This window comes from Phaenicophaeus curvirostris, chromosome 8 (assembly GCF_032191515.1).
Source record: "Phaenicophaeus curvirostris isolate KB17595 chromosome 8, BPBGC_Pcur_1.0, whole genome shotgun sequence".
In the NCBI taxonomy this organism is placed as follows: domain Eukaryota; kingdom Metazoa; phylum Chordata; class Aves; order Cuculiformes; family Cuculidae; genus Phaenicophaeus; species Phaenicophaeus curvirostris.
In genome coordinates this window covers 2,573,704-2,600,069 of record NC_091399.1, presented here as the reverse complement: position 1 = coordinate 2,600,069, position 26,366 = coordinate 2,573,704, and the positions used below count along the sequence as shown (strand labels likewise).

At 43.4% G+C, this 26,366-nt stretch overlaps 1 pseudogene; it reads right to left on the bottom strand.

Annotated features, from left to right (window-relative positions):
- Positions 1–8,805, bottom strand: part of LOC138723254 (serine/threonine-protein kinase TNNI3K-like) — an 81,571-nt pseudogene extending 72,766 nt beyond the window's left edge.
- Positions 8,806–26,366: the final 17,561 nt, after the last annotated feature.

Sequence of the window (26,366 nt, the reverse complement as noted above, 5' to 3'; positions counted from 1 at the left end):
AAAAAAAAAAAGTACATAAAAATAGAGTATTTCATAAAACAATGGTAGAAACACTGGCAAGGGGACGGATGGTAACCTAAAGATGATTCTAGTTTCACAAAGAAACATGAAAGACATCTTCGTGTAATATTGTGGACAATGTGACTGGACACTCTCCCTTCACGGAGTGAATGCTCCCTACATTATTAGAGAGCAGTAACCTCTCCATGGCTGGAGCTACACCCACCTCCATCTGGAAGTCCTACCTAAATTTGCATTACAGTTTATTTGAAAAGTTCCTGAATGCCTGAAGTGTCACCTCTATTTTTTAAACAGGGAAGAAAGCCTCCAAAAAGGGTGAAGGAGAATGTTCACTCTGTTGTTACTTTGATTGTTAAACAATTGGTGTACTTGAATATTTTAGCTTTTGTTGTCAAGACTCACAGTTTCTTTTAGTGCAGATTGATTCGTTACTGCTCAGTTAAACACCCTTAGTAATTACATTTGTGGAAAACTAAATACATATAGTAATTAATATTTTTGTGGAGAGTGTAAATTTTGATCTTTCATTAGGTGTTTGGGTTTTAATCTGTTCAGTATCAGTGTGCCAACGATCAAGGTTTAGCAGAACACTAAGATTTTTGTGTCTATAAATCCATCCTGAGTGAGTAGCACTATTAAACATATGTAATGTAGTTACAAATAAAAATAAGGATTTAATACTTCTCTCTCCTTTTAAAACATAAACCTATGCAAATCTCCTCTTAGCAACATGACCCCTGTCAAGCAAAGTGACACTCAGGCCTTATCTTTCAATAAATATTTCAATAATTTACTCTTCAAAAGGAATTTAAAGGGCAGATGAAACCAGAGATTTGTCTTGGTTTTTGTTACCTTAGTTAAGTCTATACTAAAAGTAATTCTGCTTGTTCAATATGTGTCATCATTCTAAACCATGAATAAACCTTATGTTTTCAAATTATTTTTCATGAAGTATGGTAAAATTCATCTGGAAATTATAAACTACCGCATTTTTCTGGGGTTTGTTTTGGAAGAAATAATTTTAACTTTCAGATGTGAAATGTTTAGTGAAGCAGTTTGAGAGCTATTAAATTATGAAGCGACACATTACAGAAGCTGTAGCCTGGACTCTCCGGGACAGTGTATGCTGAGACATCCAGTGCCATAACAACTGCAATCACCTAGGGACTGGGCAAAAGGAGGAGCACCTGTACTGCTCCTCCAGGAATTGCTGTTCACAGAAGAAAATGGTGGTATGAATTGCAAATGTGTAAAGTATTTGGGGAGGGACTCTTTACAAAGGCTTGTAGTGATAGGACTAGGGGCAATGGGTAGGAACTGGGGAGGGGCAGATTTGGACTAGACATAAGGAGAAATTTCCTCACTCTGAGAGTGGTGAGGCACCAGCACAGGTTGCCCAGGGAAGCTGTGGCTGCCCCATCCCTGGAGGTGTTCAAGGCCAGGTTGGATGCGCCTTGGTCTGGTGGGAGGTGTCCCTGCCCATGGCAGGAGGTTGGAACTGGATGACCCTTATGGTCCCTTCCAACTCAAACTATTCCATGATTCTATGAAAGCATTGTATTTATGTAAGTAAATAATTCAGTGGCTCTAATAAAAATGAAATTAAATAGTAATTAAATATTACATATATAAAAATTAAATATTTTCCTTGTGAGAAAATTTGACTTTTTTTTCCTCATAACAACTAGCTTTTGGGAAAACACTTCTTTTTCTGATGAAAACTCCTGACTGCCTGTTATCAGTACTGAATGTTTTATAATCATAGAATCATAGAATCACCAGGTTGGAAGAGACCCACCGGATCATTGAGTCCAACCATTCCCATCAATCTCTGAACCATGCCCCTCAGTACCTCATCCACCCACACCTTAAACGCCTCCAGGGAAGGCGAGTGAACCACCTCCCTGGGCAGACCGTTCCATTGCCTAATGACCCTTTCAGTGAAGAATTTTTTTCCTTATGTCGAGTCTGAACCTCCCCTGGCAGAGCTTGAGGCCCTTCCCTCTTGTCCTGTCCCCTGTCACTTGGGAGAAGAGGCCAGCTCCCTCCTCTCCACAACCTCCTTTCAGGTAGTTGTAGAGAGCAATGAGGTCTCCCCTCAGCCTCCTCTTCTCTAGGGTAAACAACCCCAGCTCTCTCAGTGTATGGTTTCAAACAGATATGGGCCTGATAAAGACAGAGCACAGGATTTATTTATAAATGCAAAAATTGGATTTATTTTGTGAAACCTGTGTGCCTCAGTGGCATTAATTCTTACATAAGTCTAGATTTACATATGCATTCCTTAGAAGACGGGTATCATGTGTTAAGGAAGCTCATTTTTTAATGTCTGAAATGTTAACTGCTTCCGCATGGAACATTTTTGTCACACGTATTCACATTTACCTTTGTCTGGTGACAGCCCTTCATCTGCCACTGCCATTTTACCATTTGGAAAATATTTTGCTCAGTAAAAATAAAATCTCATTCTTCAAATATGTTTTCTCTTTGTGCAATTGTTCTCTGACTTACTGTGATTAATGACAGTGATAGTGATTACTATGATTAATGATAGCTCATCTGTTTTTCAGGTTTTCCTTCAGGGTCAATTGAGGGGAAAATAAATTCCAGGTTATGGGGAACAAATCCTTTTAGATGTCTTTTCTTTGCTGTAGCACGTTAGGTATGCAGGAAAGTACACACTGTACACATTGGTGCACTGCAGTAACTGCAGTTGATTGTTTTGCTTGAAGGATGAATTCAGTAAGTCTCAAAATCACAGCATATTATCGTGCTGTAAAGTCATGTCTCCTGCTTCAATTTCTGTCTTCCAGAATACATTGAAAGTTCATATTCCTAGCACTTAATGTGTGTTTAGGAACCCACGGATTACCATTATTACCATTTAGTGATTGATAGGAATGGTTGGACTGGATGATCTGGTGGGTCTTTTCTAACCTGTTGATTCTATGATTATAGCTATATACTTCAATTTTCATCTTCTCCCAGTTTGAAAAGTAATAATTAAAAGTTTCAGTTTGTTTTGTTAATGATATTTACTTCTAATATTATTTGAATTCTTACAAAATGGCAAAATTTAGATGTTTTTGCAGGAAAATATTGCAAGGGAATTTTTATATATTAAAAGCTGTGATTAAAAGGCCTACATTGAAAATGAAAACTAGCTCACATGACAGTGCTCAGGGCCTAGTTTTATATACTTGTCCTCTTAATTTCTTTCTGAAGACATAATTGCTTCTTTTAGGGAAATGAAATTCTGACTTTTTATTTTTAGGGTGGTCTTTTTAGGAAACCATTGCACTAGTAGTTCTGAGATACAGCAACAGAATGGGGACAACTTTTATCCAAGGAGTGACAGGTACTGCACTATGGATACATTTACTTTTCACTATTGCAGCTACTCTTTTTTTTTTTTCCCAAGGCATTGGACAATTTACCCTTTGACCCGCACATGGGTTCCCCAACAATGGGGTGTTGGCAATTCTTTCCTCTGCTAGGCTGTGTCACTTTTCTCATATTTATGTTCCAAATCCTTCACAGCAGGGATTTTAACAGCTACTTATGTAATTTCCATCAGACAAATTACCTTCCTTACCTTAGCTTCCAACAACCATCCAGTTCCTTAGTTCTTAGTTTTGATATAAATTGATTTGTTTTAACAGTTGGAAAAAAACTATTAATTCCTCTGCTACTTCAGAGATAAGAAGTCTTCCAAAAATAACCACTGCTTCTGTAGAAACATTTTTTGCATAGTCAAGACTGATTTTTCACACAGGCCATCCTTGGATTTTAAACATGTACAAAACCTGACTGACTTCGTTATCTGTGGGCGAAGGCAGCTTTTGAAAAGAACCTCACTGGCTGATTCCTCAAGCCTGAGTAAAAAAAAAAAAGAGTTTGGCTGACATCTTCTCAGGCTTGCATGAGGCAGCAAGATAGACTGATAAGCTGAACTGCCAAAGGTCTGACAATCTTGAAGTTGTATTTTTCCTTACTATTGTGCCTAATGCAGGAATTAAGCACTTTCGCCACATACTCTGTTGTCTCGCTCGTCTAAAATGGTCCTCTCCCGCTCCAATTTGTTAGGATAGTTAGTTTTAATATTAAATAGACTTAAAATGAGACAAGTACTAAAGCACTTTACTGGATCACAGGCAAAGTGGTCAGGATATTGCAGTGAAAGCCCAGTGTCGTCTTTCACTTAACAGGCTCAAACAGTGATAATTATGCTGGCTGAAAGTGAGCATGATGAATTATTTATATGACCAGTTTGGCTTTTTGAGCTCATGAGTTCTTTCTGATTGGAATCCCCTATTTTATTCAAGTGGTTTTGATGTCTGAAATTATCTACCTGATCGTTTTCTTTATGCACAGGCGATGAGCTGGGTGTTTTCTGTATTTGAGCTTTTCAGATAATGAACCTGTAAGTATGTTACTCAGTTGGGTGAACTTGGTTGTTACCATGTGCTGTCCTGAGAGAGTGATTATGATATGAATTTGAAATCCACTTTCAGAAGACAAACTGCTTTTGTGTTTCTTTAAAATTTGTTCCTTTGGTAATATTCCTGTTTGAAGAAACGCATTAGCAAAACTTAAAAGTACACAAAAAAAAATAGACATCCCATTAAAGTTGATTAATATACAAAAGCACATAGGTGTTTGTTGTAAAATATTGGCGTTATTAATTAACAGCCACTAAGTTTGCTACTAGGCTGTGAGACTCTGGCCTAGAACAACAATGACATATTCTCAAAAACAGACATTAAAGAACATGCATTCCAGTCATGACAAACTCCTTCCATAAGAGAACACCTGAAACTGTTTAATAGCAAATAGTCATTTGAAAGAAATTAATGAACATATTTCCAGAATATTTTACCTAAAAACATGCTTTAGTTCTGTCAGCTCCTTTTCTTTGATTTGCAGGTCATCTTCTAAATGTTCTATGATTATAGCATATGATTCACTAACTTTCTTCTTCCATTCATCTACCAAGAAAAAAAACCAATTTGTAAAACACTTCAAAACATATGAAACCCAGGAGCTCAAATCAAAGCGTCTCAGCAACCAAAGCATTTGATTTTTAAAAATGCAGCTGTAATGTTTAATATATTTTTTATTAAAGTATGAATGTTTAAAATATTTCAGCTATTAAACCAGTTTTGCTGCAACCAAGAAACACATATGTGCTGACTTACGGACAGCTTGCACATACGAACCCTTATCGGAAATATTTTTAACTTCAATAAGAAAAAAACTTAAATCTTAGGTTGCATTTGTTAGCTCTTCTTTCTTAAATCTCAGCATAGACACACAGCATACAAAGATTGGAAGTTTAAAGTTTTTTTCTAATTAAGTACAAGTTACATCAGTATAATAATCTGGGTTAATATGATCTTACATGATTGTACAAAGAAATTTAGTTAACGAGCCTTTCATTTTCTTTTACAGAATGTAGATGTGATTTGGATTAAGCCGTTCTTCTTGTAAACCAAGAACAATACAATACCTTATCCTGAACTCAAATAGCAATGAGTTATTTCCTGAAACTTCATTTGGATCCTGTAGACGGATATATGGTATATCACATTTAAAAAAGCAATATTAATTACCAGTGCAAGTTTGGGTTGGTCTAGATTTATAATTTCCCATTTGTCCAATGTATCTTCTTTGTTTCAGCAAGTTCTTGCAGTAATATGATTCCTTGTTCAAGAGCAGCGACAGACCTACCGAAAAATACTTGTGATAGTCTCTGGCTAAAAATAAACCCTGTGCCACATGGAATGTCATGCAACAATGACACAGAGCAAAACAGTCTGTGCTGTCAACTATAAAAAAATAATAAAGGTACCTACTCAGCTTGCTTAAAAGTCTACTGTCTATTTCAATAGAAACATGTGCTTTCATCTGTGGAATACCTAAAATTGGCAGGAAGCGGGTCATTTGGCAGCTTGCTACCAACTCGGTACAGAAAAGAATTTAAGAAGCTGAATTCCCAGCATACTTTCAGGATCCCCAAGGAGTGCTGGAGGTCCCCATTTCGGGGAGACCAGAGGTGATCTCAGCTCATAACATTAAAGCGTGTCCAACCACAGGGGATGGCTTTGGAGCATCTGGTCATTTTACTTTGGAAGTGCAAATTGCATCGCATCAGAGAGTACTGATTTTTTACAGTTCAGTAATAGCTGTACCTGTTGGGAGGCCAAGGAAGTCCCACTGAATTAGATGAGGAAATGAGCTGGCTGACAGGAGTTCAGTATGATTACTCTGCATTCTGCTATGGGCACATACAGAACCACCCCAGAGAATGTCCCTCTGGGCCCCACCAGGCAGCAGCAGCCTAGCTGGCTAAACCGGCCATCAGAGCTAACGAAGGACATGACCAGGTGGAAGCTGGTCTGAGCAGCCCTTACAGATTTACAATGAAAGGAGGAGACTCTTGAAGTCATTTTGCTCCTGCTCTAGGCAGAATTCCTCAAGACATGAATTAGGACAAAATCAATCAGCAGACCACATTCAAGACAGCTGAGGACCAGGATCTACACGGATACATGACTAAATCCTGTACTCAAAGTTGTCCTGTTTGTTAGTATTTTATCTTGGACCCAGCACCACAGTAACACAGTAACACCCCACCTCCCACCCACCCCCTGAACTGGCTAGCGGGAAGGGTGAATCAAGCAAACAGGGCTCTGTGTGTGCACACATACTTGCAAATAAATCACGACAAAATTAATCCAGAATGAGTACAGAGATGCATTCCTGTAAGAGTCTGTGCTGAAGAACGGTGACAGATTGGTTAACAGCAACATAACACCGCGTTTCACTTGCACATACTGAACATCCTCAGTAATCTGTTTAGTACATATCTGCCTATCTACTGTCTCCCCTTTTCATATCCATTTCCCAGTGTCTTCTATCAGATGGAACTATTTTACACATACTGTCCCAGCCAATGATGGGGTTGATGCTGGTTTCTGTATAGGTCTCTTTTCCCCCTTTTATTGTTTGTGGTTTATTTTTTATTTGGTATATATATGTGTATAAATACACACAAACACACACACACATATTTAACATATATTTGACATATATTTAGCATATATTTATATACTTAAAGAGTGTTGATTGACCTTGGCAGCTGTCCTGTATAAGTTCTTATCTTTCTCAGTTAAGGATTTCAGGCAAGAAGATATGTAAATATAACACACATACATAAAATCTTCAACATGCTGCATCCCACTGTAAACAAACTTGCACTCCTCCTGACACAGCATGAGCTCATCCATTTATTTGAACTGATTTACACATAAAACCAAGGATGTATTTCAGGAGACTTTGAACTGTTTTGACAATACGCCCTGTGATATTCAACCAAATATTTGCAAAAAGCCACCAGCCTCAGAACTCATCCTCCACATCCAGTTGCCAAGCAACCGGAAGAGCTGGAAATGCACCAAGGAGATGGGTATCTCATCTCTCACTGCTTTTATTAGCTAAGCACTCTTTATTTTTCTTCAAATGTGTAAAACACAGCCTTGGCTGTGCAGCCAAACACAAGTTATTTGGCTGTATCTCCCACCTGCTGGAGAGCACTGGGGTAAAGAGGACTGTCAGGATATGCTGGCTTCAGCACAGCCCTCCCTCTGCAGCCCAGACAACATCACGATCTCAGCGACAGATGCATTTGGTCTTTTATAGCAGTGGAACTTTCTAAATGTTTTCTCATCTATTCATGCAGGAGACTGTTAACCTTGAGGCTTTTTACCTTTGATTGTCAAACAAGATAGATCAGCATTTGTTTTCATAACTTGTACTTCAAGGAGCTGCTCTGCTGGCAAGATCTGTGGCTGGACCAGGTGGAGTTGCTGGCTCTACACAGGGTGTCTCAGTGACTGCCAGAGCAGGGTAGCGCTTGCACAAGTGTTTGCACATCTGCTGCAGATGTTGCCAACCCAAATCTATCAGTTTCCAGGCCTCTGGGACTCAGTTTTCTCCTCCTCATAAGGAAGCCAGCATCACGGCCTTTGCTCCACACCTCCCATGTCAGCTGCCTGGTGGGAGAGCAGCAGGAAAGCTGCACCAGCACCCATCACCTGGAATGGCTCTGCCTTCGGGAATGCCGTGCTTCCCACTCATGCCACTCAGCTTCCAGACACCCACTCAGAACGTGGCAATCCTCCACGCTACTCACACCAGAGACACAGAAGTTTCTGGGAGGCTCCTTTGTGCCATTGCCTGTCCTCAGCAAAGCTCATCTGCAGCTGCTGCGGTGAAGGCAGTGCAGGTTCGACCAGGGTAGCTGCTGGAAGCCTCTTGCTGCAACAGAGACCAGCCCCTCCTGGGACAGTGAGTCGCATGTGGATCAATCATATGACAGCTCCAAAGGCAGGAGATGCATGTTTTATTTTTCACTTTTCACTACTGTGTCACGTGATCTGGGTAAAACCACTTCAGTTTTCTCTGGAGTGTTAATAAAGCATGTAATAACATTGTCCTTTTTTTGTAAAATTCATGAGATTTATGAAATAAACCCTTATGATTAAGTCTGTAAAAATTGAACCCTCTCCCCTCTGAGCCCCTGAACATACCGAGATGGACCTTGTAGCTTGATTTGCACATGCTTCTCTGTCCTCACTGGGCTTGTCCCCAGGGAGCAGCTAAGGCTCCTTGCTGCTGGCTCAGCTTGGGCTGTGTGGAGGGAGACCTGGGGAACAGCGGAGCAGTCAAGTACCCTGACCAAGGTGGGGGCTTGCCAGGGCGTGGCTTACCTATTCCATGCATGTTGCGATTTCAGAAGGACTTGGCTTCAGTCTGATGTCTCCTGGGGGCTTGGATGCACAGAACAAGCCAAACCGGAAGTTTGTCAGTTGAAGTAAAATCCATGGGATAACCTGAAATAGGCCCATGACAGCTCAGGGAGCCACCCCTTTTCTGTCTTGCTTTGGTGCTGCAGCTTCTGCAGCCTCTGGGGTAAATGGCACGGCTGCTGCCAACACTCAGGGAAGAGCTGTGCCAACCCCCAGGCCACAGGCAGCACCGCTGCCCCCTCCCTCAGCTGCTGTAGCACTGCCTGCAGGGAGAAAATCGGGGAGAAGGCTTCTAACAGCAGCTAAAGGAAAAGCAAGCGCAGGTGAGGTGAAGCACGGAGCATAAAGGTGAGGTAAAGACTGGCAATGTGAGGCATGCTGGGGTGAGGCGCTATGAGGGGAGGTGAAGTGAGACCCAGAGAAGTGAGGGAGATATGTGCCGGGATAGAATCATAGAATCATAGAATAACCAGGTTGGAAAAGACCCACCGGATCATCGAGTCCAACCATTCCCATGAATCAATAAACCATGCCCCTTAGCACCTTGTCCACCCGTGCCTTAAACACCTCCAGGGAAGGTGACTCAACTACCTCCCTGGGCAGCCTGTTCCAGTGCCCAATCACCCTTTCTGTGAAAAACTTTTTCCTAATGTCCAGCCTAAACCTCCCCTGGCGGAGCTTGAGGCCATTCCCTCTTGTCCTGTCCCCTGTCACTTGGGAGAAGAGGCCAGCACCCTCCTCTCTACAACCTCCTTTCAGGAGGAGAAGAGGAGGCTGAGGGGAGACCTCATTGCTCTCTACAACTACCTGAAAGGAGGTTGTAGAGAGCAATGAGGTCTCCCCTCAGCCTCCTCTTCTCCAGCATAAACAAAACCATCTCTCTCAGCCGTTCCTTGTAACACCTGTTCTCCAGCCCCCTCACCAGCTTTGTTGCTCTTCTCTGGACTCTCTCCAGAGCCTCAACATCCTTCTTGTGGTGAGGGGCCCAGCACTGAACACAGGATTCGAGCAGCGGTCTCACCAGTGCCGAGTACAGAGGGAGAATAACCTCCCTGGACCTGCTGGTCACACCATTTCTGATACAAGCCAAGATGCCATTGGCCTTCTTGGCCACCTGGGCACACTGCTGGCTCATATTCAGTCGGCTGTCAACCAGCACACCCAGGTCCCTCTCCTCCAGGCAGCTTTCTGGACAGACTTCTAGTCTGTAGCACTGCACAGGGTTGTTGTGCCCCAAGTGCAGGACCCAGCATTTGGCCTTGTTAAACCTCATGCCATTGGACTCAGCCCAGCGGTCCAGCCTGTCCAGATCCCTTTGCAGAGCCTCCCGACCCTCCAGCAGATCGACACTTCCACCCAGCTTAGTGTCATCCGCAAACTTGCTAAGGGTGCACTCGATGCCTTCATCCAGGTCATTGATGAAGACATTGAACAGGGCTGGACCCAGCACTGAGCCCTGGGGGACCCCACTTGTCACTGGCATCCAGCTGGATTTCACACCATTTCCCACCACTCTCTGGGCCCGGCCAGCCAACCAGTTTTCCACCCAGGAGAGTGTGCGCCTGTCCAGGCCAGAGGCTGACAGTTTCTCAAGCAGAATGCTGTGAGAAACTGTGTCAAAGGCTTTGCTGAAGTCCAGGAAGACCACATCCACAGCCTTTCCCTCATCCAGCAGCCGAGTCATTTTGTCATAGGAGGCGATCAGGTTAGTTTGGCAAGACCTGCCTTTTGTGAACCCATGTTGACTGGGCCTGATCACCCGGTTCTCTTGCATGTGCCTCATGAGAGCACTCAAGATTACCTGCTCCATGACTTTCCCTGGCACTGAGGTCAGACTGACAGGCCTGTAGTTCCCTGGATCCTCCCTGCGGCCCTTTTTGTAGATGGGCACAACATCAGCCAGCCTCCAGTCCAGTGGGACTTCCCCAGTCTTCCAGGACTGTTGGAAGATGATGGAAAGGGGTTTGGCCAGGACATCCGTCAGCTCCTTCAATACCCTAGGGTGAATCCCGTCCGGCCCCATAGACTTGTGGCTGTCTAGTTGGGCTAGCAAGGCTCTGACCACCTCCTCTTGGATCACGGGAGCCTCATTATGCTCCTCTAGCTCCTGGGTTTGTACACAGATGGAACAACCCTCCTTACAACTAAAGACTGAGGCAAAGAAGGCATTAAGTAGCTCAGCCTTTTCCTCATCCCCTGTTACTGTTGTTCCTTCTGTGTTCAATAGGGACTATATGGTCTCCCTAGTCCCCCTTTTATTATTTATATATTTGTAGAAAGATTTTTTCACAGAATCACAGAATAACCAGGTTGGAAGAGACCCACCGGATCATCGAGTCCAACCGTTCCTATCAAACACTAAATCATATCCCTCAGCACCTCATCCACCCGTGCCTTAAACACCTCCAGGGAAGGTGACTCAACCACCTCCCTGGGCAGCCTATTCCAGTGCCCAATGACCCTTTCTGTAAAGAATTTTTTCCTAACGTCTAGCCTAAACCTCCCCGGCGGAGCTTGAGGCCATTCCCTCTTGTCCTGTCCCCTGTCACGTGGGAGAAGAGGCCAGCACCCTCCTCTCTACAACGTCCTTTCAGGTAGTTGTAGAGAGCAATGAGGTCACCCCTCAGCCTCCTCTTCTCCAGGCTAAACAACCCCAGCTCTCTCAGCCGCTCCTCATAAGGCCTGTTCTCCAGCCCTTTCACCAGCTTTGTTGCTCTTCTCTGGACTCGTTCCAAGCCTCAACATCCTTCTTATGGTGAGGGGCCCAGAACTGAACACAGTATTCGAGGAGCGGTCTCACCAGTGCCGAGTACAGAGGGAGGATAACCTCCCTGGACCTGCTGGTCACGCCGTTTCTGATACAAGCCAAGATGCCATTGGCCTTCTTGGCCACCTGGGCACACTGCTGGCTCATATTCAGTCGGCTGTCAACCAGCACCCCCAGGTCCCTCTCCTCCAGGCAGCTTTCTAGACAGACTTCTCCTAGTCTGTAGCACTGCATAGGGTTGTTGTGCCCCAAGTGCAGGACCCGGCATTTGGCCTTGTTAAACCTCATGCCATTGGACTCTGCCCAGCGGTCCAGCCTGTTCAGATCCCTTTGCAGAGCCTCCCGACCCTCCAGCAGATCGACACTTCCACCCAGCTTAGTGTCATCCGCAAACTTGCTAAGGGTGCACTCGATGCCTTCATCCAGATCATTGATGAAGACATTGAACAGGGCTGGACCCAGCACTGAGCCCTGGGGAACCCCACCTGTCACTGGCCTCCAGCTGGATTTCGCACCATTTCCCACCACTCTCTGGGCCCGGCCATCCAACCAGTTTTCCACCCAGGAGAGTGTGCATCTGTCCAGGCCAGAGGCTGACAGCTTCTCAAGCAGAACGCTGTGAGAAACTGTGTCAAAGGCTTTGCTGAAGTCCAGGAAGACTTTTTGTTATCTTTCACAGACTTTGCCAATCCAATTTCTAGCTGAGCCTTAACCCTTCTGATTTTTTTCCCTACACAATCTCTCTTCCCTCCTGTAGTCCACCCAAGAGGCCTCTCCCTTCTTCCAGAGCCCATAAACATTTCTCTTCTTCTTGATATCACTCAAGATCTCTCTATTCAACCAAGCTGGCTTTCTCCCCTGTTGGCTTTTTTTTCCAGACCACGGGGATGGCTTTCTCCTGAGCTGTTAGGATTTCCTTTTTGAAGAGCTCCCAGCCCTCATGGGCTCCCTTGCCCTTGAGTACTGTCTCCCATGAGACTTCGCGAACCAGCCTTCTGAAGAGATCAAAGTCTGCCCTCTGGAAATTTAATGCTACCGTCTTACTAACCACCCTCTTCACTTCACCTAGAACAGAAAACCCTATCATCTCACGGTCACTTAGTCCTAGGCATCCACCTACTGCCACATCCCCCACAAGGCCTTTTCTGTTAACAAACAGCAGGTCCAGGAGGGCACCCTCCCTTGTTGGTTCATTCACCAACTGTGCAAGGAAGTTGTCTCCCACGCACTCCAGGAAACTCCTAGACTGCTTCCTTTCTGCTGTACTGTACTCCCAGCAGATATCAGGCAGATTGAAGTCTCCCACAAGAATGAGAGGCATTGATCTAGAGATTGACTCCAGCCATTTATAAAAGAACTCATCAGCTGCTTCTCCTTGGCTGGGTGGTCTGTAACAGACTCCCATCACAAAATCCACCTTCTTATGGGCTCCTCTGATTTTGACCCACAGGCACTCAACCTCCTGATCGCCACAATCCATCTCAATGGAGTCCAAGTCCTCCCTTACAAAGAGGGCTACCCCGCCTACTCTCCTACCCTTCCTGTCCCACCTGAAGAGCTTATACCCCACCATAGCCGTACTCCAGTTCTATGAGTCGTCCCACCACATTTCCGTGATGGCAACGACATCATAGGCTCCTTGCCCTACGACAGCTTCCAGCTCTTCCTTCTTATTCCCCATGCTGCGTGCATTGGTGTGAATGCACTTCAGCTGAGCTGCTGAGCCTTCAGCCCTCCTAGAGGGAACAGAGTTCGTTCCCAACTGCCTGGTAACTGGAGTAGCTAACACCAGAGTGCCTGCATCTCCCTTAGCACCCCGAGGTGTGTTCTCCCCCAGTTTTTGTGTGGTGAGGTACTGGTGGTCCTCACCCGCACACCCTCTCCCAATCACCATTGCCCCACGTCCAGGCTCCTTCCTGTCTAGCCTGGGCTCAACCCCCTCCCCCAACTTTGTTACTAATTAGCCATGTCAATCCACATTTATCTTACTTTGTGCTACAATATGTTAGCTTTCTCCAGCTTTCTCCATTACTTGTATTTTTTTTCATCACAACAGACTTTTCTCCTGTAATGAAAATATCTTGCATTTTACTTTTGACTTTGCCCAGCTCTTAATTTTTCTGATCCTTTCAGTGGCTACTGATTTTGTTTGGTTTGTTTTTAATGTGTTAATCATACTTGATGCATCATTCAGTAACTTTATTACATTTTTGCTACTCTGTCTGTGAAGAACATGGTACTTTTTGATGATAGTGTGCTCCTATGATTCCTGTCTGTAGTCTTAGATTCTTTAATGCCTTTAAAAAGAGCAAATGCAAAGGCAAAAGGAGATTACTGAAGCTAACTTCTGTTTGCTTAAAGAGAACTTCATTAGTTGTGAATTCCATTTCCTGTCTCACAGAATGATTGTTTTATTTTAGAGTGTGAGGAAGATTTTGAAGCGACTGAAGAAGGTAATGATGAGGAACAAACTAGCGAGGAGATGAATGGAGTGTCAAAGTCATCTTCAGATGATAAAAACCTTGATTTAGACTACGAAAAGGAGAGTAACTTATCACAGAAGGCAACGCGGGCCTCTGACAGTGAGAAAGATGAAAGTGACAGTGCGTCAGAGGATGATAAACAAGGTTAGTTTTTTTCATAATGAATCTTAGAGAAGTTGACCTAATGCATACTTTACATTTTGTGCATGTCCAGTATGGATGTTGAGTCTGTGTAGGAAACTCATGCAATTCCTACTGAATTTGTAAAAGACGGACATTTTATCTGTTCTTGTTAATTCTGCCATCTGTCACTGAAATGCAGCCAAACCCACTGGCCATGTAAGCATGTGCCAGTCCACAGCAGGCCCTGCTGAACTATTTAGTTACAGAAATGGAGATGGAGCCAGTCAGAAAATTAGCTCTAAATACTTGGGGCAGATCAGCACTTCAGGTCGATGGTCGCTGACACCTGAGAAGCTGTGACTACTTACGCTTCCTGAGGATTTGCGCTTATATCCAAGGAGTCACCAGGAAACCCAACATCCCATCTTGTATTTTAGAAGTGCTGTCTTTAATGGCCCTGAATAGTCAGAACCTCAGCTGTGCCCTTGGGTGCATGACTGACTCAGTCCTGGCCCTGGGAGGAAATGCTGTCAGCTCAGCTGACTGTTCTCCTGCAGCGGTCAGGCGGTTTGGGAGGATCATTCTTCAAGACTGGCTGTTAATGAGCAAGAGCTGGAGTCAGTGAGATAGTCCATGGTTCTTGATCCAAATGTAGGTACAAAAGTGTGCAGTGAAGTGTCCAAGGCAGTCACTATTAATTCAGAAAGATTAAACTGCTCTGGAATCATTTTTCTGTAGAATAAATAGCGTTTCCTGCCATTCACTTTTTTTGGGTCAGCACTTCTAATGTCTAGTGTTTTAAATATTGACCTTCATGCAGTCCAAGTCATACATCTTCATAAATTATCCCAGAGAAAACTTGCAGGGAGTTTCTCATTTATTAGACAAACAATGAAATTCCATCCACCACACAGTGAATAAGTCAGGAGTGTCTTTTCCTTCTAGAACAGGGGTTTATTGCCCTCTAACATTTCTCCTCAATGGCTTTGTTAGATCCTGAGCTGACTTACATGCCTCTTGCTTGTCATAATGTACCAAGACTTCTCCATTTACTGCTAGTTTAAAATTAATTGCTTTATCTTCCTTACATTTGACAGTCCTATTGTGCAAACTGTTTCTCGAGTTAAATGGAAATGTTACTTTCACATTTTTGTTTCCCGGTGAATTAAATAAAGGTAATATAACTGTTTGTGAGAAGGTTGAGGCTGCAAGAGAGATGCAGTCTTTCTATAGAGTATAAAATCCAACAGAAATTCAAATGAGGTTTGAAAAATCCTTGCTTATAAAATCACTGCAGTGATCGAAAATAATCTTAATTTATATTTTCTTGTGATTGAACACAAACTGCCTATGATCTGCGATGAAATAGGAGTGATGATAGGAATGGTTGGACTCGATGATCTAAGAGATCTTTTTCAACCTAGTGACTCTGTGATTCTGTGTGATTCTGTGATCTTTTATTCCTTATTCCTATTTGTTCATTTTTAGTATTTCCCCCTTTGTAATAATATCTTGTTACGTTAACTTTTTTCCCCTAGCACTGAACAGAAGAGGTGGAAAGAAGGCATAAATAAGTGTGGACTTTTCCCAACTGAGATGTGATAATAAATTTATTAAAAGTGAGAATTTGTTGGTAATTTTGAGTGCAAGAGGATTGTGCACCTTGCAGAGTCGGGTAGTGGTGTCAGGACTAGTATAAGTAAGATGTCATTTCATAAGCAATTTAGTCCACAAGATGTGTTCATTTTAAGTGCAGGTTTGTTTTGCATCTACTCATGGAGTCAAGCACAGCACACAAAATGCGTCATTGATGTCCTCAGTGCTCCTTCCTGTGTGATGGAATTGATGTTGAGGCCCCTTGCAGATCCTCCAGCATCCAATGCTGTGCATGCAGAGCATGTGCTGAGGGCAGGGAACTGGTGTGAACTTAATTGTCCGCTGAGACAGGGTGTGGAAGTGTGATCCTGAGGTTGTAACAGATTGCAGCGAATCCAGCCTTGGTCTGTCCCCCTTTGGTGGCGTAGCTGTACTCATAGCGTGCATTCAAAGCAGCCCTGCTGCTATCTTTATATTCTGTTTCTAGCTCTCATCTGTGTTAAATCATGCTAGGCACATGAAAACTGTTCTGGGAGTTCCTTAGCGGTTCTATTTCTTAGCCCTAAAGCGTGACGTGTTTCCCATTGCTTTAAAACTGAGTTGCCATCTGGACTGGCGAGGCTTATACCTGGGTGCGATTTGCCAACTTTGTATAAGCGTAGTTACATAAACACCCTGTGACTTGATCTCTGCAGCTAGAGCCGTGTCCTGTCCAGAGGGATGTTTGCCAGTTTGATCTGGCAAAGTAGGTCTTCATGGGAAGCATTACTGGGACATTGTGCTGTTGATAGTAACTTGTTTTCTCTTGGCTTGCAGGGGATAATAGAGCTGTGCTGTTTTTTAGATCTGTTACCTACAGAACCTACAGTTCTGTCCTAGAGACAAAAACAAACCTATGACCACCTGGAGATTACCTGCGCCCTGTGTCTCTGTGGAATTTAACTTTAACTGCTGCTAGCTTCAACTTTCATCTCCTTGTAACCTGAAATTCCATGTGCTCCGTGCATTTACTGTGCCTTGAATTCATCTGCTGAGCCTTTGAACTGTACTTTTTTTTTAAGAACTCCCTTGCTTTCACTTGAGCTCGTGTGTTAGTATTGGTGGACCAAGATTTTAGACAGCAAGCTTTTGGGCATACACAATATGTTTTTGTGTTTTGTTTCTGTAATCGGTGCACTAATCCACTTGTAATAGGTGAGTGCTGCTACAGTAGAACTGACTTGCTAATAGTAATAGGACCTGGAGTTTTATAAGTATATGCTGTGGACAGATTCTGTTTCATCTTAGTTCAGTGTATCGTTACACTTGGTCAAGACTATCTGAGTTCATTAGGCCCCTTGGGTCAGTTCAGCACAGTTTTGGAATAATACTCAGGTGCCAAAGATGTTATTTTTGCATACAGTGTTATGAATCGGACATGAATCAAGACTGTATAAGACAGACTTTGGCATTCAGATCCCCGTAGGCCATAAGCAGGTGAATAAATTGGAAAGAATCACTGACAATTCCTGTAGTACAATATGTAAACTGCATATTTGAGTTGTTCTGTCACTGAACTTGCTTGTTTGTATGCTTCAGGAGTGATGGTGCTTTCTGGGAGTCTAAACATACGTCTCATTTGAACAGAGGTGCAAAGCCAGTAAAAGCTGGAAGTGCCTGAGATTCGTAACTGGGTGTTGGCTGCCTGGTAATTTGTGCCTGAAATCCATTGCAACAGAGATCCTAGAGGATCCTGCATTGGGTACAACTAGTTATCCTTGCTGCCAGTCTCCATGATGATGATCAAATTAGAATGAGCGTATGCCTGATGACTTCCCCGGAGATGTAGCTTCTCCGCCCCACCACTGAAGTGTGCTGGGAGGTGCAGCTGTTTCTTTTAGCTACTTTTAAGGAAAATTGAGTTTTCTTGAAGTGATAGTCTGACATCTATACAAGGCAGTCCATTAGTTTAGAACTTCAGTTTCCATTGAAACACACCTTCTTTGTTCTTGTTTTAAAATTAATGGGAGTAGTTGTCATATTTTAGGGAAGTTTTAGCTTCCATATTTGAGATTTTTTTTTAAAAGCAGTCCTGCCAAGTTTTTCTAATACATTGCAGATGCAAACAATAATTTAAAATGCTGCAAAAAATGGCCATGAGCCTTCTTCAGATCCACAGAGGAAGAAGAGGCATAGAGGGTGGAAGACTGCAGCTGTAGGAATTCTGGGCCTGAATTCTGCCTCTGGCCTTTAGGCAGCAGCGAATGCCAAGGGAAAATATAAAAGAAGGGCAAGAATACTGTGATGCTTCTGCACTGTGTCTTCCCACCCCTTTAATTAGCTGGTGTCCAGGGTGGTCTACCAATTGGGCCTAAGCAGATTTTCCTTCCTTGAGTTTGACTAATCTTTTCTTGAACCCATCTGAATGCTGGACACCAGCAGTGCTGTGTATCACTAAACTCTACTGTTCAGCCAAATGTTCGATGAAGAATAGTGCGCTTTATTTTTTTCCTCGAATATTCCATTTATGAAATTCATATGATGGTCCCTGTATGTTTTTTAAGAGGAAAATGTAAAATTCATTTCCCCTGCACCTGAACACGAGACACCTGCTGTTACCAATAAAAATGAAAATGTAAATGTAAATGTAAACGTTGGCAGAAATAATCAAAAAGCAGCAAAATCTTTGCCAACTCCTACAAGCTTCTCAGTCCAGAGCAGCCGCTGGTCTGCGCTCTCCTGTGGCCTGGCTCGGCAGAGCCCAGTGGCTCTTCCAGTCTCCACTTCTCCGAGTGTACGAAATGCCTCTAAGAACACAGCCGGCTTCCCGAGCAGCCGTACGGCAGGGAGGAGGCTGAGGGGAGACCTCATTGCTCTCTACAAGTACCTGAAAGGAGGTTGTAGAGAGCAATGAGGTCTCCCCTCAGCCTCCTCTTCTCCTCCTGAAAGGAGGTTGTAGAGAGGAGGGTGCTGGCCTCTTCTCCCAAGTGACAGGGGACAGGACAAGAGGGAATGGCCTCAAGCTCCACCAGGGGAGGTTCAGTCTGTACATTAGGAAAAAGTTTTTCACAGAAAGGGTCATTGGGCACTGGCAGAGGCTGCCCAGGGAGGTGGTTGAGTCACCTTCCCTGGAGGTGTTTAAGGCACGGGTGGATGAGGTGCTGAGAGGCAGGGTTTAGTGATTGATGGGAATGGTTGGACTTGATGATCTGGTGGGTTTGTTCCAATCTGGTGATTCTATGATCCTATGAAATGCTGCGTGGCCAAGCAGAACCAGATCCCCAGCCCTAACCAGGAGGGCAGTGTGCTGGCACGCGTGACATGCGGAGTGCCAGGTGGAGAGGCCAGGCTCCTTGCAGCCTCCTTCCACCACCAAGAAGGCAGAGGTGGAAAAAATTACCAGGTGGCAAGCTCTTGCCCACATGAAGGGAGATCCTCTTCTCCAGCCCTGTATACAGTTGCAGACACAGTCATCTCTTTGTGCGAGGTCTAGACTTCCAAATGCACTCCTCCTCCATTTGGCCACCAAATCAGAGTAACAGGTTTTTAAAAGAGTCAGCACATCAGGTGATCCCTGTGAAATTTGGCTGTCCAGTGATTGTGTGGAAAGTAAGCTGGTTGGAAAAACAATCCTCTTCAGCCTCCTGAGCTCCTAGAAGGGGCAGGGTCCCTCTCAAACCAGCTGTTTGGTGGGTGCCTACATCATCAGGTATCAGAGAATGGTCCCAAGCTTCACAGACCGAAAACTGGCCTTGCCCTCATGTGGCAGGATCCTCCAGGTGCCGCAGGAGTTCTCTGCGTGTCATCCATTGCTTGCATCCTTGTGACGACAGGAGACTGACAGCTTAGAACTCAGTGTGAGACGCCTGCTTAAACAACTTGCTCATTCTATGCTAAAAATGGCCCTTGGCAATGTAAAATGCTGCCTTCCCTCCTCTCACAAGCAAGAATTATTATTTCCTTCAAATGCTGGCGTGCAGGCTCCCTCTGCTTCACTTGAAGTACAACACAGGAGATACAAAAGCAGCTTTCAGCTTCACATGCCTTCAAGTTTGTTCTTTCCGCTGTAGCTGGGATGCACACGCCACAATTCAGGCGCAGCTATCATTTCCCTGCTGCGTTTCCATATCCTTCTGTAATTTTATCATGCAAGTGATGCAAAGTTGCATGCATTTATATGTATATATTGATATATACAAGCAGGCAAAGATTTACATGTATATTCAGTGTGACAGCCCTGGTTTGCAGGAAGAGCTTGAAATAAGACAATCCGCATATGCCATTTTAAAAATACAATATTTTATGATAAAACAAGATTTCTGTTAGACTTTTAATGGGGCTACAGCTCTCACAAGCAATAGAACAGTATGGGTGGTACTGTTATTGTGAGGAGAAAGTGCGGATTGTGGTGCCTTGATGCCAGGAATTGGGCAAGGTGCCTTGGGGGATCCCTGTTCCAGGACTCTGTCCCTTCTTTCTCTCCATGGGGGAATATGGGCATTACTGCTGTGCTCTTTAGATATCTCCACAATTTGAGTGGATTTTCGTTATAATAATATGCTTAAAGGATATTTTCTTTCATTAAAGAAAACAAAAGCATTGTTTATTTCAAACCTGACAAAGATTTGTGTGCCATTTACTTCCATCCTGCAGACACCAGGAAGCATAACGTCTACTGAAAACTTATTTTGCCACTCCTGCTTATCTCTGAATTCATCAGTAGGAGCACAGAGATTCAAGAAAATTGTTCATCATAAAGTACCAGGTAATATCCATTGTGTGGTGTTCTAATTTTAAAAGAAATAAAAATATTTTGAAATTGACGTTTCTTCTCATGGCATCGATGGCTGTTGTGTTAGCATTATTTCTGCACCTCTCCTTTTTATTGAAACAGATAAAAGTGTTCTGCATGTTAGAAGTCAACCTTGGTCTTTGTTTACAATCGTGCCTGCACATCCCATGGTGCTGGGTGGAAAGGCACTTGCCTGGGAAAGCACAGGGACTGCAGAACAGCAGCATCCTCACAAGCATCATCTCTTTTAGGAACTTGTGGAAGGAAGTTCCCAAAACACTGCTTGCTGAGCAGTCAGGGATTAAATGTGGAAACCACAGGACTCTGAGCAGATGTAGCTGTTGGAAGGGCAGAGCTCTGGTTTAACAGTTGTTTAACCACCTGTGCGTTAGCAGATGCAAGCAGCTTTCATAACATGACACCTGAATTTGCTGTCAGAGATCAGTGCTTTGCCTCTCCCTTGGGGTGTGGAGCTGGAGTGTGCCAGGGCTCCAGCACCATGACTGGCTACCCCAGCACCCAGCCTTTTCTGAGATTTACCCATCTACGTCTGGTTATTTGTTAACTGCTCTTCCTGCAGTTAGCAAAACTCTGTAAGGCAAATTTCCTCATCTTTTGATGCAGTTGGGGAACAGTGCCACTATATTTCAGTGGAGCAGTCGAGGTGAAAGCAGTCAAAGGGAACGTGAGTTTGTTGTGTTGCCATTCCACACCCTGCTTGCTTTTTTTCCCTTTATTAAATAAAACACCAGCGTGCTTTGAGCCCAAGAGCAGAGAGCTTTCTCGTGCGGCATTGTGCTCCCAATTGTATTTTTCACTTTTATTCAGCATCAGCAACTCTGCCTCCCAAGATTTTTACCTTTTATCCTATTTTCCAAGTAAGTTTTCATGCTTGCCCATTCTCAGGAAGCATTTGCTGAAACACCCAGGCCTAATCTAAATAGTTTAATTCAGCCTTCAATCTCCAAGACTCTGGCCTTGCTGTGCACTACTACCCTCTCTCTTTTTCTTTAAGTAAATTATAAAGTATATTAAAACCATTTTCTTGTTGTAAGTCTGAAGACATAACCATTATTTCTGACTAGTGTTCAGACCAAACAAGATTTTTTATTACAACTTATCAAGCCACACCACTTGTCAATTTTATGAGTTTTTAAAATAACATCTAATGTTAACTTCACAATTAATCTGTCGTAAGATGCACTACCCACTCATATTTTATTTCCTCTATTAAAGGAAATGGTGTATTAACACTATGGGAATACACAGATCAAACTTCTTGTATCCCATCTAATACAAAGAAATCCAAACACGAGTAACTAAAGGGAAGGGGAGTCCTGTGCTCATGTTCCTCTGACTACAGAAACCAATCATTATTTTACCTTGATCCAACTGCACAACAAATGGGAAGAAGTACCCCATTGTGGAAATTTCATTTTTGGTTTCACAGTATTTATGGAGAATGGGTATTGCTTGCTATAAAAAGTACATTTAGGTCAGACGGTTATGCCTTAACATTTATTTTCTTTTTGAAGATTTGTGGTTGCACTGTTATACTATGATTCATGAGTGACCTTCATGCACGAACCCAACTTGACGCATACACGCAGTCCTATTGATTTGAATTTTAACATTGATTATAATGGGGTGAGGTGGAAGTCAATGTGAATAAAAATAATATACAATGTGCCGCCATCATCCTCAGCAGTGCAACAATGGAATTACAATCGCCTCTTGCTAGAAAAAGTAGTAGACTCCTTTTTTGTGATATGGATTCTAATCACTTTCAAATACACTGAAGTTCAATGAATTTGATTTTGTCCTTGCTTATAAATCCAGGCAAAAATAATTTGGTTTTTTTGCATTTCTAGAGCTGAGAATGTCAGTGGTTCAATTTAACTTGCTCCTTTAAAAAAAACACCCACTTCAGACAATTTTACTCTCAGCAGCTGCGCATATTGCCATTCAGAAAAAAAGAAGTGTTTAACCTCTCACTTCATAAGAGATTCTTTTGTAACAAGAAATCTGATTAGTTGTGATACAAACTATGTTATCTGTATAATTAAGTTCCCTTTTGGGTTAGTCTATGTTGGGAAGATGCTATGACCCTCAGTGATGACTACAAACAAGTGGGGGAACCCAGCCCAAGGGGAGATGAAGTCTCCTGTGACCACCTGGTTTTGTCCACTGGAAGGTACTAACAATAGAGAGGAATTTACCTTCTCTCAAGTGCTCTGCAGAGAGTAGGTACTCTTACAGCCCTCAGTGAGCTGTGAGCTGAGTTGTGTGGAGTTTCTGCCCAGGTTAGCTGCAGCAGAGAGGACTGACTGCTGCAGCCCTCTCCTGTGCGGGGTTCCAGTGGCGCCTGCTGTGCCATGAGCAAACCATGAATGCCAGCCTCGCCCAGCTCTGCTTCTCCTCACTCTGGGGAGGTATGTGTGGCAAAGTGCTCCTCTTAGCTAGTTACTGAAGAAACTCAGAACGGGAGGCTGTAGAGCAGATGGCCACTCTGAGCCACCACGTCACCTATCTTGCTTTTACAACTGTTGTGTCAATGGGTAACAGTGTTGTATCCCATTCTCTTCCTTCCCGGAAGGAGCGATCAGTCCTCTGAAGTTTGAATAATGTGTCTTTCTGTGACTGGAGGGGTCATCGATGCTGTGGCAGTGCTGTGCATGAAAGTGGGGAGGAAATTCTTACTTTGAATACTGCTTCAGTCTTGGATTGCATTTACGAGGCTTTCATGCATGAATGTTTTGAGAAAGTGAATACAAAAGCAAGGTAAACACTGCTGAAGCAAATTCATTAAACATTAAAGCAAATATTTGCAGAGATTTTGGGCTGCAGCCTTTATACATTTCCAGAATTACACGAGCACTGAAGGGACAGGGGAGGTTGGCAGGAGGCTGCTCCTCAGGCCACTACAAGCAGGTTGTTTTGCTCTTGCCCAGGGAACAGACCAAGAGCAAAGTGTCACCGCTCCTTCGCCCTTGGCTTCTTGCTCACTGCAAATGGGAGACCAGGAGCAATATACAACATAGAAATTCACATATTCAGGCCTGCAAAAAGAAGCTGCCTAGTGAAAGGATAAACAAAGCAGCTCTGATGGGCAGAGTGAGGGATGTTGAGGTTCTGGTGGGGCAGGGATTCCTGGCTCTTCCCTCCTCTCCAGGGCATAGAGACAGTGAGGAGAGGCAAGAGAGATCAAAGGGCGTGGTAAAGGGAAGGGAGTTCAAAGCAAATATGGACATGGACTAAACTCTGCTGAAAGTACACAGATAAATATAAATTTAGTTGACTAATATTTACACATCAGATGAGCTGATAATCAGCTACTACCCATTATTTCAGCAATCAGTAGTTCAGATGATATTATTTCTCCTGTGACGGGGGGACTGAAACTTCTGAAACAGAAGAATGATGTCCAACATTATCCCAAATATTTTGTTGTGTTTTTCCTCAACTCCTGATTGCTGTATTTTAAAATATTTGCAGTAATATTCTGATTGTCTCAAAATCTTTTAACAGATAACACATAGGGAAAAAAAAAACATTATATAGTGATTCACCAAAATATCAACAATGCAAAGGCTGTAATCATAGAATCATAGAATCACCAGGTTGGAAGGGACCCACCGGATCATTGAGTCCAACCATTCCCATCAATCACTAAACCCTGCCCCTCAGCACCTCGTCCACCCGTGCCTTAAACACCTCCAGGGAAGGTGACTCAACCACCTCCCTGGGCAGCCTCTGCCAGTGCCCAATCACCCTTTCTGTGAAAAAAATTTTCCTAATGTCCAGGCTAAACCTTTCCTGGCGGAGCTCAAGGCCATTCCCTCTTGTCCTGTCACTTGGGAGAAGAGGCCAGCACCCTCCCCTCCACAACCTCCTTTCAGGTAGTTGTAGAGAGCAATGAGGTCTCCCCTCAGCCTCCTCTTCTCCAGGATAAACAAAACCAGCTCACTCAGCTGTTCCTCATAAGGCCTGTTCTCCAGCCCCCTCACCAGCTGTGTTACTCTTCTCTGGACTCGTTCCAGAGCCTCAACATCCTTTCTGTGGTGAGGAGCCCAGAACTGAACACAGGATTCAAGGAGCGGTCTCACCAGTGCTGAGTACAGAGGGAGAATAACCTCCCTGGACCTGCTGGTCACACCGTTTCTGCTACAAGCCAAGATGCCATTGGCCATCTTTGCCACATAGGCACACAGGTCTTTCTGAATGAAGACCTGGTTTAATTATTATAGAAGTTTCCTTGTGGGGAAATAAAGATACTCGGCTTCTGCATTCAGCTGTGCTGCTCATCATATTCAGTTAGACCTTGTCAGACCCTCATTAGGACACTCAGAAGCTTCCTTCCTGCCCAAAAACCGCCACAGGACTCAGGAGGCTCAAAAGTGTCCTTTTAACTTGCCCTGCAGAAATGGCAAAGGCAGCCCTGTGGATACTGCTGGGGCTACAGCTGCTCTGACATCTCCTTTGGCTAGTGCCTTTCCAGAGGAGGGAGAGGAATGTCTTGTTTTCACATTAAGGTGGTGCTACCTCTTGAATGGACGGGGGCACACACACAGCATTTTGTCTACAAGAAAAGCACTGCCTACCTTTATCAGTAGCGGGTCAGTGTTTATTTTTTCTGGCCTTCCTTATATGCATAATTATAATCCCTTGACAACCAAGAATTTTGTGGTTTTGAGCCTTAAACTGTTGTCACAACAAAGTACCCATCTTTTTCCAGCTTAGTCAATCTTCTAAGAACAAAGAAACATGAAATTGTAGAGTAACAGTCACCTTATTTCAGTTAATGATCCCATATAATAGCTTGTTTGTGACAGAACTCATTGCTTTCTCCTGAACACTATTCAGCCACTAAACTGTGGAATCAGGATCAATTTCTGGAACAGGAAAGAACTTGTTCTTGTTTGTTTCATTTGAATGTCTCTTTTAATGTGTTGGTAATATCTGCAATGCCCACTGCTGATGTAATATAGATCTAATTCTCAGCTCATTTAGTCACTGTTTCAATAGAAAACCAGTACCTGGTGGGAGTGCTGATTAGAAAGCAACAGTAGAGATATAAAGCACAGATAAATGAAAAGTTACTGATGACATGATCTCTGGCCACATCAGTCAACCGGAACTCTGATGCCCTAAATTGCTGCCTTTTTTTTTTTTTTTTTACGATAGCTACATTATAAAGCAACAAAGAAGAGGAAAGGAAGAAGAGAATGTATAATACAGCCTCTTCTCCTGACCCCAATGTCACGGGAGCATCAAGTGTGGAGGAAACGGAGTCATAAAAATGAATTACATGGAGCATGCCTCTTAAGCTGTTATCTGTTATTTATAAAGAATTAAAATGAGCTAGTCATTTCACATGTGCCGGAAAAATGGGTTCATCAGTATTGTGCTGAAATGCATTATGACTTAGCAACTCCTAATTTCATAGCTGTTGTACCTAGTTGAAAACATATCTATATGCTTCATATCAACTGCTAACCATTGAATTTTTATTGTACATTACAGAGAAAAATCTTATGTTTCAATTTGCATCTCACTTGATTCATTGACAAACAATACATAATTCTGATCTCGTGTGATTTACTTGAGAAACATCTGATCATAGGCTTTGAGAATATCCCTTCCTGAAGCAGACGGGTAATTGCCATTAATGCCAGCCACGTTGCAGGTAGAGCACTAGCCTCTACTCAGACCCATAAAAAATGTGATAAGTACGGCTTTGCTTACATACAGCCTGTTGAACAAAAAGTGACTGAAGCCACGCAGACTTCTTCAAG